This window comes from Spermophilus citellus (assembly GCF_964194105.1).
Source record: "Spermophilus citellus genome assembly, chromosome: 15".
In the NCBI taxonomy this organism is placed as follows: domain Eukaryota; kingdom Metazoa; phylum Chordata; class Mammalia; order Rodentia; family Sciuridae; genus Spermophilus; species Spermophilus citellus.
The window spans coordinates 60,244,371-60,255,475 of NC_138195.1; the positions used below are offsets into that span (position 1 = coordinate 60,244,371).

The following is an 11,105-nucleotide window of genomic DNA, read 5'->3' on the forward strand; positions in this document are numbered from 1 at the left end:
CAGAAAACTAATGCGCCAGAGCTTTAGTTAACAGCATCGAACAGACCTACATTCAACTCTGCTAACAAGCCCATAACTTCGGGCGGTCCATTTATCTGAGCCTCAGTTTGTTCATCTGTACATTCATCTGCACAATAAAGGAAAATAATAGCTCCAACTTCACTTGGTTGCTGAGAGCGAGATGCAGGGGCCCAGTACATAACATGCCTCCAGTAAATGTTGACTTAAAACCTAAAGTAGTCGTTCTAGGAGGTACTCCACATAGGCAGGTTTTAGGCTAACCTTTCCGTAAAATGCTCTTCTTATCAGAAGCCAACCCTCTGAACTGATAAGTTCTGATTCCAACTTATTGAGGTCAGCATTCCCGCTACTCATAGTGATCCACTGACCAACAACACCTGAGAGCTTGTTAAAAATGCAGGCTATCTAGCCCCACCACAAATCTTCTAAATCAGAATCTGCATTTTAACAAGATTCCTTAGAGGCTCAGATGTACATCGAAGTTTCTAAATAAATTTGACTTTTCTCTAAGAAGGGAAATAGAAAGTCACTGATACTAGCACTGTTTGCCACTTAGGGCTTTTTGTTTGTTGTTGCTGCACTGGAGATTGAGCTCAGGGCTTGCTTGGTTCATGCTAGGCAAGCACTCTGCCACTGAGCCACATCTCCAGACCTACTTGGGATGTTTTCAGAATAGTGAAGTTCTTTCTCATTTTTCCTTCTGGTCATTTTACCTTTTCCCCTCCCCTCTCTTTCTTGCCCTTTAATTATAAATCTGAATTTAAGTCCTATTTTTCATTTGCAAAAACCTCTAAGCTAAATCTAAGCGAGGGCTAGTGAACATATGTTTAAAATACACATAAGAAGGAAGGAATACAGCTAGTGAAAGAATTCATTAGCATTGAAAATGAAACTCTAAAACAGGGCAGACTTGAGCCCTGAACTCTCAGTTGTCAAGGTCTTTAGGTTAAAGCCTCGAATACCTTTGCATTTCATAAAATACTTCTCTCAGTTAAATAATGTAAGACACCGGTTTTGTTTTATTTTAAGGATAGAAGGAAAACTCACTGGTTTCCTTCTCAATCACCATTTGCAGGGCCTCAAACAAAGCCCAAAGCAAATATTTTGCTTCTTCCATTAAGTGCTGTGTGGTTGTTATTTTATTCTGAGAGTGTTCAGATTTGTTTTGCCTAACTCTGTCTCTGACAGAGTCTTATCCTTTAAGAGTTTGATAATTGTGTGTGGGGGCGGGTGATGATGATGATGGGGAGGAGGAGGAGGAGGAGGAGGAGGAAGATAGAGAAGAACAGAATAGTGTAAAGGAGATAGGCAGAGCCTGATATAGAAAGTTCACTTCCTGTGGGGTCCCCCACATAACAGCTGTCAAAATAGCTGCTGCTGTGGATATGGGCAGAGAAAAGGAATGGCCTTTCTCTTAGGTTGGAGGACTGGAGGAACTGGGAAGGAGAGAAGAAAGCCCTTAAGCTCACACTCTGGGAGAAAATTAAAGGTAGAACCCTAGAATCCAACCAGGCAGGAAGAGAGATGCAGTATCTGTTCTAAATAGCACTGTCCAATAGAGCTTTCTGTGATGAAAATATTTGCACAGTCCAACAGAGCTCTGAAATGTGGCTCTTTACTTTTACATTTTAATTAAATAATTAAATTGTAATTGGGTGGGATTTTTTTTTTTTTTGGTTTTTATTTGTTTATTAGTTGGTTGGTTGGTACGGGAGACTGAACCCAAGGGCTTCACCACTAAGCCACATCCTCAGCCCTTTTTGATTTTTAAATTTTGAGACAGGTTCTCACTAAGTAGCTCAGGGCCTCCCTAAGTTGCTCAGGGCCTCCCTAAGTTGCTGAGGCTGGCTTTGAACTTGTGAACCTCCTGCCTCAGCCTCCCAACAGTTAGGATTATAAGCAGGTGCCACTGCACCAAGCTTTAAATTCAGTTTGTGTGTGTGTGTGTGTGTGTGTGTGTGTGTGTGTATTTTATTTGCTTGTTTTTAATGCTATTTGGCTGCACTAGCCACATTTCAAAGTGCTTCATACCAATGTGTGGCTGGCATCTACTGTACTGGGCAGCCCATAAACCATTTTTGGCCACTGATGCTTATAGGCCAGGATTTTGGTAAGGAGGTGAGTACAGATAAGGAGATTTTCCAAGACCTAGTGATTTGTTCAAAGGCCAACAGTGGAATAATAATTAAATCTGAACCACTGAGCCCTTGTGAGAGTTCACATGAGATAATCCATAGAATGTACTTAATGCAATGCCCTGAACATAGTAAATATGTTATAGTTATTAAACCATTCTATTACTTAATGGTCTTTCTAAATTAAAAAAAAAAAGTTGAGGGTGATAAAGATTATTTGTTTGGTCCAGCTTTAGTTCTTAACCTCTCTAGGTCTTCTGTGTACTTCCCTACAAAAATCTAGTGTTATCAAAATGTATTGGTAAGTCAGGTTAGCAAGACCCCCTTGCGCCATATTTGATGACCCTGGAGATCTGACCAGGTTCCTTATCCTCTATCATCCCCCATGTGATTTCTGATTACTCTGACCTACCTTCAGCAAGAATCCTGTCAGGTCACTTTTATCACAATCTCTTTTACTTTATTTATTTATTTTTGCGTTACAAGAATTGTAATGTGGGGCTGGGGATGTGGCTCAAGCAGTAGCACGCTGGCCCGGGTGCGATCCCCAGCAACACATACAAAACAAAGATGTTGTGTCCGCTGATAACTAAAAAATAAATATTAAAATTCTCTCTCTCTCTCTCTCTCTCTCTCTCTCTCTCTCTCTCTCTCTCTCTCACTCTCTCTTTAAAAAAAAAGAATTGTAATGCAACACAATCTCCTTTACGCATGATATTTCCTCCAGCCCTTCTCCATCCTTTCCCTTAGCTGTCAATTTCCATGCTGTATTTGGAGTAGAACCCATTCTCTTTTACTGCAGATCCCTCTGCTTGTCAATGGTCCTGAATTGTCATCCTTATCATGGTCTAATAAGTGTCACTGAATAATTTTTTTCTTTAGCAGGGGACATGGTACTATAGTCACATCATTATTTTTTTAATATTTATTTTTTAGTTTTAGGTGGACACAATTCGTTTTGTTTTGTTTTTTTAATTTTTATGTGGTGCTGAGATTCGAACCCAGTGAGCCACAACCCCAGCCCCACATAATTATTAATTAAATAACCTTTTTCTGATGTGATCAGCTGATCTGGTACCTCAGCTACCATTAATAGCTGCGCTCCATATCCCTCCCTTCCCTTTTCTCCCTAGAGTTGAGTGCTACCTGTATTATTCTAGCCTGGAGGCATAGCATACTTGGTCAAATCCCTACCATTTGCAGGCAATAAATAACAAGTATCTTAACTAAAATCCTATTGTACCACCAGTGCAATTAATTTTCAGATGAGGTTCTGAGAAGCATTCACCTTAGGGTACATCCATTATGGAAGGAATTGTTTGCTCTTGTTATTTGGTCAGCAGAGAAAGAGAGAGAAAAAAAATAAATAAAAAGAACATTGGCTCCAGATAAGGAGAATTTGGAGTGTTTACATCAGAATGAAAGCTACCAAAAGGTTGGAGGTTGGGATGGAAGCTTAAGGCTTTTGCCTAAATGGAATTAGAAATTTCATTTTTAAGACTAATACGGATTTTAAGAATAACTACAAGCAGCCTAAGTAAGGCGTAAGTATTTTATTCTGTCAGCTACACAAACTAGGGCAATACATAGACATAATGAAACTGTAAAGGTAAAATTTCTAAGCTGATTCTAAGCTGCAAAAGTCTGAGTTAAAGTGTAAAAGACCGGGCATTGTAAAGTCTCTAAATGGCGAGGCCTGGGCTAAAAGTAAAAAGACAAGGCATTGTTACAACTCCTCTGCTACCCCCAGAACCTGTAATCTCTGTAGTTGTTAGGACAATACCCGAACTGCCCAGTAAATATCTCCATTGATTCCCTGGTTGTTTAATAGCTAAGGGCTCCAGGTAGCATGGCACGTAAGCATCTAGGCTCCAAAACCAATCAGTTTAAATGTGTACCCCACTTAGAAGTGACCAATCACCCCTGCCCAGACTGTTCCCGCCAATGAATGGACTAATCATGTCTCAGAGTTGTTGTTCAATTTTCCCGCGCCTCATGATGATTTGTTCTGATGCATGCAAAGCCCCCTGCCCTCTCCAAAAAGTGTACTTAAGCTCTGCTTGACCTCTGCTCTGGGCTCTGGGCTGCTCTATCTTCCTGAGTGAGCCTGGAACCTCAGCATGCTGAATTAATAAATCCCCTTTTGCCAATTGCATGGAGCCAGTCTCTTGTGTGGTCTCTTTCTCCGACGGTCCGCCGGACCCTTACAAAACTCTTATCTGGATATCAAGAAACATAGATTTCTGAATAACTGTCCTCTTGGACTACTGTTCATCTGACTTCTTTACATCTTGGCCTCTGGACACCTTTCAAATCCACACTCTTGACTGTTTTCTTTGACTTCCTTTTTTACTACTTCACTTATCAGCATTTTCTTAGAAGTCAGCGCCTATTTCTTGACTCTATTTATTATTTGTTGATTTATTTTTGGTGGTGCTGGGATCAAACCCAGAGCCTCATACATGTCAGGCAAGTGCTCTTCCACTGAGCCACATCCGCAGCCCCTGCTCTCCTTTCTGGATACATATCTCAATTCCCCTTCTCATGACTGCTGTCAGCAACACTGCATTTCCAGTTCTGACCTCCCTCTGAACTCCACTTCTTGTCACCAGACACCCAGTGGATGTTTCCACTTGCATTCTCCCCCCCCCACCCCCACAACATCACTTCAAATTTTAAAATGTCAGGAACTGAAGTTATCACAGCCTTGTTCTCTTTGCTCCTCAGTAACTCAAGTTTCTCCTTTCCAACCTCACTGTCTTGATCTCTGATGCTAAAATTCTCCATCTGTGATGACTTGAAGTCATGGAATCATTTCAATCCATTTTTCTTCTTCCTGGAATCATGGTATAACTGAAAGATGTTGACTTTACAATCAGAGGACCAAAATAAAAATCTTTCTACCACTTTTTAGCAGTATGAGCCTAGGAAATTTCTTAAAGTCTGACCCTCAGATTTCTCATCTACAAAATGAGACCATTATTATCATTCCAAAAACATTGATTGAGCAGCAACTTATCCCAACCTCTGTACCAATTAGGTTACTGTCAATCTCTGAACTATTGATACTTTGGACTTGGTGATTCCTTTACTGTGAGGCTGCCCTGTACATTGTAGAACATTCCACAGCATCCCTGGTCTCTCTCTACCTATTAAATTCCAATAGTAACCCCATCATCAAGACAATCAAAATTGTCCTCTGACACTGCTAAATGTCCCTATGGGGTGAGCACAAAACTGGAGGAGGACATAGTGCCTTCTCTGAGTGCTTCAGGGATAAACCCAGAGATGACAAAGGGAAAGTGGCTGAAGCTTGACCTGGACCACCACTGGAAGGACATGGATGTTGTTTTAGACAGCTTTTGTGCTGATAAGAACAACTTTAGAGGAGGAAATGTTTATTTGAGGTCTCAGGCTATAGACAGCTGGCTCCATTCCCCCTGGTTCAAGGTGAGACTGAACATCATGGCAGAAGAGTGTAGAAGAGGGAATCGGCTCACATAATGATCAGAAAGCAGAGACACCACTCACCAGATACAAACACCCCCCAAAGCCACACCCCCAGTGACTCACCTCCTCCAGCCAGACCTACCGAAGGCCAGTCACCACTCAGTTAATCCCATCAGGGAATTAATTCACTGATTGGATTAAGGGTCTCATGATCCAATCATTTCTCCTCTAAACCTTCTTGCATTGTCTCAGACAAGAGCTTTTGGGGGGAACCTCCAATCCAAACCATACAGAGGTCCACTACTGGTTTATAAAGCTCCTATCAAGGTGAGGGGTTCTCTGAAAAATTACAGGTGAAACAACATTTTTTTTTTTTGGAAAATGAAATTTAGATTGTCTTATTTTGAATTACTATTTGTTAGAAAATATTATTCTTTAATTTAAACATCACTACACTTCTTATATTACATTTTCTTAACAGTTTTATCTCCCCGTCTATTGATAGGGCTCTGCAGTCTCAGATTCCCTCATGCATGGCGCACTAGAATAGCCAGGGTTCCATTACTTCAGTTTCTCCCTGCTCGTCTCCACAACTAACCTTCCTGACACTATTTGTGCCCAGCATTCTTTCTTTCTTTTTTTTTTTTTAAAGAGAGAGTGAGAGAGGAGAGAGAGAGAAAGAGAGAGAGAATTTTTAATATTTATTTTTTAGTTCTTGGCAGACACAACATCTTTGTTGGTATGTGGTGCTGAGGATCGAACCCGGGCCGCACGCATGCCAGGCGAGCGCGCTACCGCTTGAGCCACATCCCCAGCCCCCCCAGCATTCTTTCTACCAGAAACTCTGGTGGTTCCTATTTCCCATATTTACTTCACTGAAATGAAAATAATTTTCTGGTTGGCTTCTTTCATCCAGCCTTCTTTATTACCATGCTCCTGGACACTAACCATCACCCTTTGTTCACAACCTTCTTATTTCATGAAATCACAGTGCCTAGGTTTTACCCATATTCTTTCCCATGTCTGCATGGCCTCTCCTTTCCCTCTCTTCTGCCTGTAGAGATCTGACCACATCCTTCAAGGTCAAATTCCAATCTCAACTTCTATTGGTGTCTGTAACTTGTTTTGAAAGGCATCAAAAGTATAAGATGATTAATGGGTAGAGAGAGATGGATAGCTGTGTAATAAATCAAATTTTCTAAAATATTGACCTAGAATCTAGGTAAAAACATAGAGATATTCGTGGTGGAATTCTTCCAATTTTTTCTATTTCAAACTTTCATAAGAAAATTTAAAAAAATAGTAAAACTAAAAAAATAAGAAAATGAAAAATAAGTATCCCAGTTTTCCCACAAAGCTCCACCCCCCATAAATCTAGCCATAGTCATCAAGAACCCAAGTTTTGGCATCGGATCTGGGTTTAAGGCTCAGCTCTATCTCTTGCTAGCTGGGTGCCCTTGAGTAAGTTACACAACAACTCAGAACTTGAGTTAGTGCATTTATTTCCCTTCTTCATAAGACCTTGGTGAAGGTTCAATAGGATTTAAACTTGAAAAGTGTTTAGCACAGTAATTGAAGCATAGCATTTAATAAATGTTACTTGAAAATACAAAATCCCTTCCTTGAACACATAGAGAATAAACTATTTGATGACAGGAATCTTCTGACCCATTTACCACTCCCGAAGGCCCACAGAATAGAAATGTAATAAATCTTTGCAGAATGAGTGAATGCCAGTTATGTGTCACCTTTATTGATCACCACTGTTGTTCTTCTCTAATAGATCCATTCACTTAGTGTTTATGAAGCATTTATCATGAACAAAGCCAGCAACCACTGGCAGAACCCACATGTAACCCAATACTTCATCCCTGACATCAATAGTGTCCTAGCTGGGTGCTGCTGTGCAGTTTAAAGTGCTCTCTGGGCCATCTAAAACCCTTCTGAGGATATGTCTAGAATAAGAATAAATGTGTGGAGAACGAGAGATGAAGAAAATTTACTCATCTAGTCCTCCTGTCACCAGAGCAGTTCTAGTAGAAGGGGACCTTGATTCGAGACAAGTGAGGTCCTTATCATTTGTGATAGAAAAGAATTTCGGCGTGTGCCAGTCAGAGATAAAGACAAATTTATCAAAGAAAGCAGATGTACATTCAAGAGAGATTGCAGGTTGTCTCAAGGGAGAGACATTTTGATGGTAAAGCAAGCAACACATATTCAAGGGAGAATGGACCATCTTCAGAGAGAGAGACCGCAAGGCATTGGTTTGGGGTGTTGATATTTATATAGAGAAAGGAGCAAGGGGCTGGACCAGAGGTGGAGTCAGAGGGTAGTTACTTAATTTTGTGCCAGTTTTCCCTGTGCTTGCTATTACTTGCCCTCCGGTTACTTTTTGCACGCAAAGGCATGGGTCAAGGGTGCCAGCCAAGGGCACAGGCTGAGGATAAGTTCTGGGTTGCTCAGAAATGTTTATTTTGCATTTTATAAGTTCCTTAGTGTTTCCTGAATTCCAGCTGCTCATGGGCACTTCTCTTTTGAGACTCAGTCTCTTTTTCTATATCTCCCAAATTCTCTCTCGCTCCAACCAGCTCTGGAATATGAAAAAAGGAAAGTGATAAACTCCCCATGGTCTGACCCACAAACTTTCTGTCCTACCTTTTCTTGATCTCATTGGGTCAGCACATGGGCTTTTTCTTCTCCTCCCCCTCCTCCCTCCTCCCTCCTCCTCCTCTTCTTCCTCTTCCTCTTCTTCATTCACTAACATCAGGCTACTTTCTAGTTAATGTATTCAGACTCATCTCTTCTGTCATTTTTTTTCTGGAAATATGTCTTGGTTTTAGCATTTTGTTTCCCCAAATTTTATTTAAATAAAATTAATTAATTTCTTTAATGTTAAGAGCAATTACTTGGAGGGAGAGTTGTGAGGATATTTTTTGAGTACCTATCATGTCCCAGGCCTTATGTGTTATTTTATTCAACTTGCACAATACGTCTTTTCCAACTGAGGAAAAAGTGGCTCAGAATGGTTAAAGAATTTGTCCAGTTTCAAACCAGGACTGTCTAATTCTGGGGCAGATTGAGTGCGAAAATAGCTGGGATTCTCCACCATCCCTGTTTCCATTTTCTTTGCAATGTGACTTTGTAGCTCCTCCTAACAGGAAGTGGGGCCCATTTCCACACCCTATAAATTGGATCACTCCTTGTCACTAGTTAGATGCAGTGCAAAGCTAACAACCAACTAGTGTGCTGAAACATCTGGTCTATAGAGGCTCTGTGCACAGTACAATGGCATTTTAAGACATGACTTCTGTCTTCAAGGAATCTATAAGCTAACTGGAAATATAAATAGCCATGTAAATGAGAGTGATTGAATAACAATAAAGGGTTTCAAGAACAACAAAGAATTTCTTACCATAAGAAGGAGTATTTGATCCTTTCCATAAAGGACATCTACTTTTGCTGGGACAATGAAGAAAAGTAGATTGCTTGGGAGAGAAGTTGGCAAGCCATAGGTGGGGCTCGTGCCCCTTCTTGGAGCATTTGAATAAGCAAGTAGGAAAGTAGTCTTGGTTGAGCAAACTGCATACAATAATATTTGCAGTGGAAAAGTTCGAGGTGTATTTGGAAGTGAGTAAATAAGCCATTTCAATGAGAACTGGGAAAATCAATAGGACAAAGAGACTGATTAGATATGGAGTGGAAGAGACTGGGAGAAGCCCCTGTGACTCATAGCCAGGAGGAAGTGGATCATTAACAGCTTGTGAACTATTCAATATTGGACACATGGAACTTGGGGTGGCAATGAAATACCCAGCTAGTATTGGAAATTCAGATCAGGGGCCATGGGGGGAAACTCTGGGCCAGAAAAAAATTAGTGCCTCAGAGGTGAGATGAAGCTAGAGCAGCTGCGCAAGGACTGGCCCTTGGGGAATACCTGCAAGGTCTAGTGAGGGAGATAAGGAAGATACAGGATGGAACAAATACCGCATGGCTTCTGTAAGTATGATAATCACAGAGGGAAGGGCAGGCTGTGCACCAGCAAAAGAGCACACAGTCTCATTCTTTCTTCTTCATTTTTTTTTTCCTTCACAGGAACCACCAAAATTTTTGTGTTTAATAACAAAGAGCACAACTGACCAAGTTCCAAACCTGGAGGTCAGGAGAGAGAGATCACTCTAAAAACTAATTGCATAGTATGTGGTAAGAATGCACTATAACATAAAAACTTGTTTACACATAGTAGTTAGTTGCAAAAATGTCATTCTGTCTTCTCTTGGCTTGGAAAAAGGTGTTCCAGTGTAATTAGCAACCTACAACTCTTTTGTGTAGCAGGTATCATGTTTTCACCTTCCAGTTCTTCTACCCCAGCCCAGTGTCAGGAGGTCTGTGATATTTTTCCACAGATCATCAAGGTGACTACTCGTACCGTTAATTCTTCCAAATATGTGCTTGTATGTGGCCTGAAATTTATCTTGCATCTGCTGCAGGAGTGTCTGCACCACCATGGTGAAGTCATGCACTATCTTGAGATCAGTCTCGGCCATGTCCTCAGTTCCCAGTTTGGCTACAATGTCTCAGACCATCACCCACACTTCATTTGTCCACCAATAAAGGCTCTTTCAAGAAAGAATGAGTGATAAGTGTTACAGGGCTGGGCCTTCCAGGAAACTGAAGCAATATGAAGACCTCCCCCCTTTAAGCCCCAATTCTTTTGGTCAATCAGAAAGATTTCAGACAGGTCGCTCAGATTAACAGTTTATTAGAAGGGATGGGAAAGGGGTAAATGGAACACTCTCAAAGGAGAGAGTGGGTCCACTCCAAGAGGAGAGGGACAATGTGCCTCTCCTGCTGAGAGCCACAGTTTAGTCTGAATGAAGCCTGGCATTTTGCTAGAATGGTTGAAAGGTGACCCTGCTCCGGGAATAGGGTGGCTCCAGGATTAGGGTGGATCCTGCTGGGATTAGGGCGGATCCGGCTACTTTGGAGTTCCCATTGAGTTACTGCGGGGTTCTGGGAGAATTGGCGTGGGGAGCCCGTGGAGGGAGTGTGGTGGAGGGAGTGTGTTCCCGGGGAAGTGTGTGTAGAGTACCAGTGAGAGTTTGGGAATAAAGAGTTGCTGTTTGAACCTACAAGGCTTTGTGGCGGCTTGGTTATTTTGTGCCCAGCCAGACTGTGGCACTCTCCTATACCCCAGTTTTATTTGGGATCCAGAAAATCCCACACAGTAGCACCCCTTGACTTGACTGACAGCAGGATAACATCAGACTTTCGAGTCCCCACTGCTAAGACAATTTTAGATTACTTTGGCCCATGCTAACTTGTTCTAATTGGATTCTTAAACATAAATTCTTACAAATTTTATGGTTAGGAGGAATTATCCTTGTCTCCCTGAGTTCTGGTATCTGGTCTGTTAAAAAGGCCACAAAAGTTTCCTCCTTCAAGCTAACTTGGGTTCCTCTTATCAACATTATTTGGGGCCTCCATTTCTTCTGCAGGTAA

General features: G+C 41.4%; 1 pseudogene across 1 annotated transcript; it reads right to left on the reverse strand.

Moving 5' to 3' along the window:
* Positions 1-9,864: 9,864 nt before the first annotated feature.
* Positions 9,865-10,150, reverse strand: LOC308634407 (heat shock factor-binding protein 1-like; annotated as a pseudogene). The gene has a single exon. The product of its transcript is annotated as a heat shock factor-binding protein 1-like (transcript).
* Positions 10,151-11,105: the final 955 nt, after the last annotated feature.